The 9128-nt window shown below is 43.7% G+C and overlaps 1 long non-coding RNA gene across 1 annotated transcript in view; it reads right to left on the reverse strand.

The window, feature by feature from the left end:
* The window catches only part of LOC107971161 (uncharacterized), a 72360-nt gene extending 64053 nt beyond the window's left edge, over positions 1 to 8307 (reverse strand). The window contains exon 1 of the long non-coding RNA XR_010154667.1: positions 7988 to 8307. This is a non-coding gene — a long non-coding RNA (uncharacterized LOC107971161). The remainder of the gene's footprint in view (positions 1 to 7987) is intronic.
* Positions 8308 to 9128: the final 821 nt, after the last annotated feature.

The raw sequence follows: 9128 nt of genomic DNA on the forward strand, positions 1-9128 counted from the left end.
TAATATTTGTGTTGGGGACCAAGGGAAATGTGTACATTATGTAATTTATATCCCTTAAATCTTTATTCATAGAGTTATTCACATTCATTTGGACTTCTTATCTGGAGATGGGGTGCTGCAGAGACTAGTACAAGGAATGAGTAAGCCCTTAGCTATGAAATCTGCAACAATGGGCTGTATTCCCTCCAATACTTACAGTTTTAGGAGATACTGGGACAATTTAGGCAGAAGTATTATGGTGTCAGTATTGACTTGTATGGCTTTAATATTACTTATTTACCCCATGTCTGCAGATGATGTGGACCAGAAAATATGGGGTACTGAAAAAAACAAATCAGAAAATTAAGGTTATTCTAGGGATAAGAGAGTTGGAAACAGTGCAGGATAGAAAAGGGAAGCCACCATAAGATGGTACATTGGGTCATCCCATTCAGGGAGATCAAGAAAAAATCTTTCAGATATGCACCTAATCATGACTCCTCATTGAGCCAAAACATCCTATCCTGATAGGTTGGACTGGGTGGAAAGACTGAGGAGAAAGGCAAGTTAAGATGTGAAGTTACCTAAAGAGGTGGGCAAAGGGGTAAAGAGAAAGAATATATTCAACTGGTAAGTCACACCACTGAAATCTCTTTATTACTTCAAGGTAAGTTGGAAGGAAATTGGGAGGAACTATTGGTGAAGACTGTGGCTCCAATGTCTATAAAAAAGTAGATGACCGTGATGGTTAATTTTATGTCAACTTAGCTAGGCCATAGAAACACTACTTTAGATGCTTCTATAATGATATTTTTAAAATGAGATTACAATAGACTGAATAAAGCAGATTACCTTGCATAATATAGGTGGTGTGTTTCATCCAATCAGATGAAGATCTTAATAGAAAAAAGACTGATGTTACCCAAGGAAGAGGGAATTCTGCCAGGAGATAGGTTTCAGACACAAGCTGCAAGGTCAACCCTTGGGTCTCCAGGCTGCTGGCCTACCTGCAATTTTGGACTTCACAGCCTCACAATCATGTATCAGTTCCTTAAAATACACACACACACACACACACACACACACACACACTTGTTCTGGTTCTCTGGAGAACCGTGATTAATACAATGGCCATTTACTAACAGAGTTCTTTCTCTTTGCTAAATCAAAAGCAATTGGAGACACTAAGGACAGATTCCTTGGGAATCATATTGTTTCCAATCGAGCAGCTTTTTGGGCTGCTTGTGTCCTGGTCAAAGCAATAAAATTGTAGGCATAGTAACATCCTCCTCCCAATATATGCAAGTATTCTTGCCTATTTGTTTTGTATTTGTGGAGGGTCTTTTGTTTCCCTCAAGTTAAGCTGTAGTGTTGCAAGTTTTTGCATGTAGTTTTATCTTTGTTTTTCAGGGTATCCTCAAAATGCTGGACTAATTGTTGTAACTCATGAATGGGTATTGTCTGCCAGCCTATTTTCTGCTTCTGAACAGCAGCTGATATTTCAGGCTTAGGGATATTAACAAAAAAGGTGGTAATTTCAATGCTGATGTTAGCATTAATTCCCAACCCTGAGCATTCTTTAAAGTGATTTATAATAAAGATTCATTCCATCCCTGTCAATAGGGTTAGACTGTTCCCCAGTAACTGTGAGAGAGATAAACTTCAATATACCATTTAAAAGACCTTCTTGTATCTATAGGGCATCAAGGTTAGCCTAAATCCTCATTTATGGTAACCCATTTGGCCTTGTCACACCAGGTTCTAGCACCTCCAGGTTCTACTAAAAGGTGTGTTAACTAATGTAAATCTGGAAGCCATTTCAGTCAGCTTCTTAGTCAGTAGGAAATCCTCTCAGATTCTGCCAAGTAGTTGGCAGCCAACCGTAACTTAGGAAACTGAAATCACAAAGAATGGGGATAAAAATAAGTAACAGGACAGGTGGTTAGGGAGCCTTTTCAGCCTTCTATTAAGAATAGAGTGAAGTTACACAAAAAAAGATTGAGAAGACTACATAAAAATAAAATTATCTATGCCTCTGAAAACTACACATTTAGGAAGCAAAAAACCAGGAAAAGTATTTGCAATGTATGTGACAGAATGGAAGATCAGTATCTTGACATATAACTTACAATCATTAAGATAATTATCTTTAAAACATTGATAAATACTGGTTAGGGTATAAAAAAAACAAGAATTCTCACATAATGTCAGTGGCAATATAAATGGGTATTGTGTTTCTTGCAATGCACCAAGAGAGTTAAAAGCGATCATGCCTTTCAAACCAGTAAATCTATTTTTGGAAATCTATTATAAATAATCAGAGATGGTAAAAAATATATGTGTGCAAAAGTATTCTTTTCATTTAATGAAGGGATAAACTTTAAGAAATCTATCAATGTGCTTTCCTCCTACACATTTCCTTGACTGAATGGCCCTAAAAACTAGTAGTATGAATTTTCTACTAGAAGGCAGAAATGGGAAATTGAAGGAAAGGTGTCAGCTCTATGTAAATCTGAAGAGTACATTTTATCAAACTCGGTCTCATGGATTGCAAATCCTAATACACACATTGTTGTGAATACTGGAGATAACAACAACAATAATTATATGTCTACAATTGCCAGGAACTAAGAACCTGTTGTGCTATTTATGGTGACCACCATCCTCCATGAAGCACGTGCTATTATAACCTTCATTTTGCTCACGTGGAAACTGTGATACAGGAAGAAGCAGTAAATTGCCAAGGTTCTTGGGGTTCCTCAAAGAGGGCACTGGTGTTCAGATCACCGGTCTATCATACACAAGATTATACACTGGTTTACAGAACGCTTTCCTGCCTCCAGTGCAAGAATGAAATAAAAGACAAACTGGGTAGAGTGTAAAACAGCCAGCAAAACTTTTTTCAAAATGGTAATAATTTAATGCTCACAATAAAGTGCTAAGTGGAAGGGTGAGGGGGAAGCCACGTTGTTTCATCCAGTATCATCCAAACATTATTTAAAAATACACCGTATTTACAAAGATAAACATCTGGAAGAAAAGGTACTTGTTCATGTATTCAAAACTGTATGTTGAGAACACTCCTCTACACTCTTGTCAGTTTGCCGAAAAGGCAATGGTGAGCAAAAACAAAGCAGAACAATCACAGTTCCTGTTCTTAGAAAGGTTACATGATCACATTTACCGATGAGATAGGGGGTCAGGGGTTATTTTTGCTTTCCATTTCAGTTATTAAGTATTTTTTCGACGCTTCTAGACTGTGTATTGTTTTAGAATGGGAAATGAATAAAAATTTTCAAGCATTTTTCAAATGATTTTTAGGACACGGTAACTCACACTGAAAATCTGAGTTTAAAAAAGATGAACTAACGATGGAATATGAACTCGTGTTTAAAATGCACCTTTGGGAATGAAAAACTCTAAGGAAACAACAAATATTATCAGTGGTCATTGCTGGGTGATGGGACTGAGGGTAAGACTGGCTTTCTTTATTACACTGTATTTGTCCTCCAAATTTTCTACAGTGAGGTTGAGTCACTTCCATAATAAAAGAGTGCGTGCATTTATCAATATAAAACCAGGTCCACAAAGCCCAGTACAACCTGGGGACAGTGAATGACAAGACGATTGAGAGAAGCCAAAATACAAGTTACTAAGGAACCTAGGCATCATCTCAAGAGGAATGCCAATTTCAAAAGCAAAAAGGTTTTGTTCATCAGCTCTGAGTTTTCTTAACAGACACTACCCGCTCCGCTTCACCCCCTAAAAAACAGGCAGCCCCAGCAGCAGGACTTGGCAGGTTTAAGAACCAACCTCTTCTCTCAAAAAAGATTCCGCGGCATTTTTTTCAAGCAAGAAGGGCGGGGGGAGAGGCGAGTTGGGCGTATCCATGGAGCAATATTGCCACCTGCAGGCCACAAGAATGAAGCGCCACCAACCGCGGAAGAAAATTCATCCTTTCTACTGCTTTTCGGCAAAGAGCCGGTAGAGCTAACCTGAGGAAGCTACGCAGAATGAAGATGAGGACCAGAGAATAGACTAGTACCGGTCAGACAGGCCCCGACGAACCGGCCGTACAAGGCAGCCTCCCATAGTCCCGCCCTCGGAACCATAGCAACCCAGCAGGAAGTTCCTGCGCCACCGGAAAAAGCAGCTCTCGGGGCGGGGCTGGCCTAGGATTGACGGGCTCTGGGCCTGCGCATCGGAGTCCGGGGAGGTCGGCGCTAGTCTCCTTCTCAGGGTCAGCCGCAGGACTCCTTCCCTGCTATTGAGAGTTGATGGCTCAGGCTCGCGACCGCTGAAGGCCAGGCTCTACTGCACGGCTGCCCCAGCCGTCTCACGTTCGAGACCTGTGCCAATCCCATCGACACTCTCCTCCCAGCCAGCCCCTGGACACGCTTCTCATGTGACGCACGCCCTGTCCTCCTCTCAGCCCTCACAGCACGGATCCTCCCCGGCGACCTCAGCGCCCCCGGGGCTGACCAGGCCGCGGCCGGCTCTCCTCCGTCTTGAGGGGGCCTCCTCCTCCCCACCTAAGTCTCCTCCGCGCGCGGTAATGCTCTGGGCCTCAGGAAAGACCGCGCCCCTTCACGATGTCTATTTCTTGCATCCCGCACTCTCATCATGGGCAGCACCCAATCCAGTCCTAACAGCTCCCTCTCTCCAATGCCCCAGCATCCACAGCCTTCAGCCTCAAGGAGGCCTGTCCACTGACCCCAACCGCCTTCCTCACCATTCACCTTCCTTACCCAGCTTACTCAAAGCTATTAACTCTCGCTCCTCAAACGCATCTCTTCATTTTCCTTCCTCCCTACTCGCCTGGCAACCCCCTGCCTTCCCCCGCCCCCCTGTAACCAAGTAGACAAACAATGTGCACCCTCCACAAGTGTACCTTCTCTCTCCTCTCCCTACAATAGCCCCCACAAGGACTAGCACCAACTCTTCTCATGATATTCCTTGATATTCCCCTGAAAAAACAGGAGCGATTGGAGAGAAACTCTCACCACTTCCCAACAGCAGTGGGCCTGCACTTGTAATCTCAGCTGCCCCACTGGAGGAAGTGACAGGATCCTACTTGAGGCCGGCCCTTCACCTGAATCCCATGCCCTCTACCTTCTCAAGGTAGAGACTTTTGTAGTGATTATCCCTTATTCCTGAACTGTCACATTCTTTCTTTATTCTGGATTCTTCTGTCATCTATACACATGCTCTTGTTTCTGACATTTTATACAAAATGTAATAAAACAGAAATCCGTTCCTTATCCCATATTTCTCCAAGGTAATGACACATTTCCCTGATGCTCCAAGCAGCAAATCTGTCTTCCCTTGTTCTATAATCATTATCATTACAAACCTCTTCAATGCAGCTTCTACCTGCTCACCTCTCAACAGAAAAATGCTTTTGTTAAAGGCACCGATGGCCTTCATATTGCCTAACCCTATGATCACGTCCTCATCCTTTTACACTATATGTGCAGATGCCTTCAGTACATCTGACACCTCCCTCCTTCTCAAAGCTACTCTCCTCCCTCCTTCTTTATTTCCCTCCCTGTCTTCTCTCCTCTTTGCCCTGCCTTGTTTTTCTTCTTAATCATAAAATTATTTTATTGATATTTTAAGTGGCATAAATACAATAAATTTGAGGGAGAATAAGGAAGATGTTAACTAATGAATAGGTCATGTAGGCCTCCACAAAGCTTCAGGACTAATACAGACATGAACAGACACCTGAGCTTGCCCTTGTAACTCCACGAACACACCACAAGCTTCAGAATAGTTTGTCTCTGATGCTCAAGTAGTCTCAGGAGTTACCAGACAATGGTGGGGAGAGATAGCTTAGAAGTGACGCTCTCTGTACACACATATAAAAACCGCTGATGCAGCACCTTGTAGGCCCCTTTTAAAGCGTGATGATTCCTGTGATGGTTAATACTGAGTGTCAACTTGACTGCATCGAGGGATGCAAAGTATTGATCCTGGGTGTGTCTGTGAGGGTGTTGCCAAAGGAGATTAACATATGAGTTAGTGGGCTGGGAAAGGCAAACCCACCCTTAATCTGGGTGGGCACCATCTAATCAGCAGCCAGTGCGGCCAGAATGTAAGGCAGGCAGAAAAACGTGAAGAGACTAGGCTGGCTCAGCCTCGCAGCCTACATCTTTCTCTCATACTGGATGCTTCCTGCCCTCGAACATCAGACTCCAAGATCTTCAGCTTTGGACCCAGACTGGCTTCCTTGCTCCTCAGCTTACAGACGGCCTATTGTGGGACCTTGTGATCGTGTGAGTTAATACTACTTAATAAACTCCCATATAGATATATATATTACTTTTGTCCCTCTAGAGAACCCTGACTAATACAACTCCCTTTGAACTCCAAGTTTATTTTTACAGAGAGCTTGTCCTGCTACTGACAGTGTATTGACTTGTATTTGGTAATCCCTTCCATTTTGTGTTTCTTTATCTGTTAGTCAATCTCCTTCAAACATTCCAAATAAATTTGAATTCTACAAGAGAAAGTACAAATCCTAAAGCCTTCCCTTTATGATCTGGATTTAATATGGGAATCCTTATGTCAACATGAAAGATAAGGAAAACAAAAGAATGTTCTGTTCCAGTCATGGGGGAGTAGAAGGCATGGAGACAGTGTCTCATCCCAGTCTCTCTTCTAAGGGCCTTATCTTACATGTGACAGGTGTGTCAGAGAAGTGGAAGGGAGTTCCAAATAAAGAGATTTTTGCCCAACTGAAATTTAGGACTCAGAAGTTTACTTTTGCAGGATGAAATAGTGAGCTCCTTGGTTAGAATAATGGCTGGAGTTCAGGAATTTCTATTTTTGGAGCTGATCTTGGTTCCTGCAGGGAGCTAACATTCTCTGAGAGGGGGACTGTGGAAGTGGCTGATTCAAGAGCCAGGGTTGCTACCATGAAACAAGCATAAGCCAGATAGGGGCTAGGTGACCCTGCAGCTGAGGCTGTGGTGTGGACAGCCCTGCCCAGATGTGCGAGGGAGATGAGGCCCAGATTCAGAGGGGTCTGCTGATGCCAGCACGGGTGGGCCAAGGCCGAGTCAGCCTGGGAGCACCAGATTCCCTCACAAACCACCGAGAACACTGCAATCAACATAAGATGTCACCGACCCCTTCCCATTATCACCATGAAGACTGGAAAGCCATACGCACCATTAATCATCTTGGAAAGGAGTAGGGAGGTGGGACAGAAATCTGGGAGACTGATCATTTTCAGCAAAACAGGCTGAGCATTTATACAAATGGACCATTCACATGATAGCATCAGCTGACACCAGATTAAACATAACTCCAGTATTTTCTCACCTTCTTGTCCAGTACAGAGGTTATACATTCATAATGAAGATCAGATCAGTCTTAGCAAGTAAATGCATCAAAGCCCCCAATCAGATCTGAGAAGCACGAATTAATTTGTGGTCTCTGCACACCATCTCTTCCAGCTCCCCCTCTGCCCACTGTCTTATCAGTCTGTGGAAGAGGGCATTGAGACATCCTTGCCTCCTCTTCTCCTTTAACCGAGGACAATTTTAACCTGTTATAAATTGACCCTGACAACAGAGCACAGAAAGAGGAGAGGACCAGAAGAGAGACACACAGAGTGGAGTAACAGATGAGAGTTATTGCTGAAGTGAGCAGGGCCTCCTCAAGGCTTACAGCTGCCCTCCACAAGTGATACCAGGCTCCACTGCCCTTTATGAACACAGAAATTCTTTCTCAGGGTCTATGCCCTGGAGCTTAGAGTCAGAAAATATTCATAGCTCTGTGTACTGCTGGAGAAAATCACAGAACCACGTGTTAGAACCACTGCATTTTCATAGTCATCATTGTCTCCTGGGATCTCAGTGCCCAGCAGCAGGCTTTCTTGGTGACTCTTGTCCCCCCTCCAGTCCCTTCTGAGGGGATCCCAAGATTTCTCCTCTCTCCTGGAACCCTCTACCACACATCTATCCCCTCGCTTTTAGCCATAGCAAATTCCCATTCTCACCTGAGATCCAAGCAGGTAGTGAGAGGGAGGAAGGCCTCAGTGCTGGAAAGGGGTATGGATTCCGTTGTCTTGGCAACATTCTTCTTCACATCGGCACTGGGTCACTCAGCTCAGATCCATGGTTGGTTACCTGGGAAACTGAAGCTTTATCCATCTGACTCCAGAGAATAGCAAACAAAAGAGTGGAAACTAAGAGGATTATCATGGGAGGCCACCCACAGACATGGAATCGTGACTCTCAATAGATGTGTTTGTCACAAGGGTCCTTGCATATGCAGAGACAATGTACATGTGTTTACTCAGTAGCACTCATTGCTCCCTAGAGGAGCACAGTGACTATGGCAAAAGGTACACATTGGGGAGGCAGAGGATGAGGTGGGAATGTAGGCACATGACAGATCATGAAAAGCATGGAACATATAATATCAACGACAACCTCTTCACTGAACATAACCAAGATGCTGTCTCACAGTCCCTTGCAGCCATGAGTGAGCACCTCACTGTGAGGGTATGGGCAACTGCTTCTCCATAATGTACAAGGCCCCTCTTCAATGGTTGAATTTGGGGGCTACATTTAGAACTCATAAAGACAAACTATTCCCAATATGGTAGAAAAACAAGTCCCCAGAGCTCCAACCTTCCAAATCTATTAAGGAAGCCCAACATGTGGTAGGAATCTTTGGATTCTGGCACCATGACATTCCTCACATCCAATATTATCTGGATGCTATCTATGGAGTCTCCCTTAAGTCTTCTGCTTTCCAGTGGGGACCTGAGCAACAGACACTAGAGAAACTAAAGGAAGCTATTACTTCTCTTCTCTCATCTGCTCCAAAGGCATGACTTACAATGAGAATTTTCTGCCATGCCAAATTTGCTTCCAGGTGCCTCTGGACCAAATGGATAGGCAAACACCTACCCACCAGCTTTTGCTGTAAGTGGCTCCCAGCCTAAGCCCAAAGATATTCACCATGAGCGAGGCACCACCTGGCAGTGTACTGGGCACTTCTTAAAACTAAAGCCCTTACTGGGGTAGAGCCAATTACCCTGTTATGCCCTGCACAGTGGAAGAAGCTCTCCTTAAAACTGAATCTGCAACAGAGACTCCCTTATAAAATGGTCTTCCCAGACTCCAGCTAAA

The sequence above is a fragment of the Pan troglodytes genome, chromosome X, assembly GCF_028858775.2.
Source record: "Pan troglodytes isolate AG18354 chromosome X, NHGRI_mPanTro3-v2.0_pri, whole genome shotgun sequence".
NCBI classification, from domain to species: domain Eukaryota; kingdom Metazoa; phylum Chordata; class Mammalia; order Primates; family Hominidae; genus Pan; species Pan troglodytes.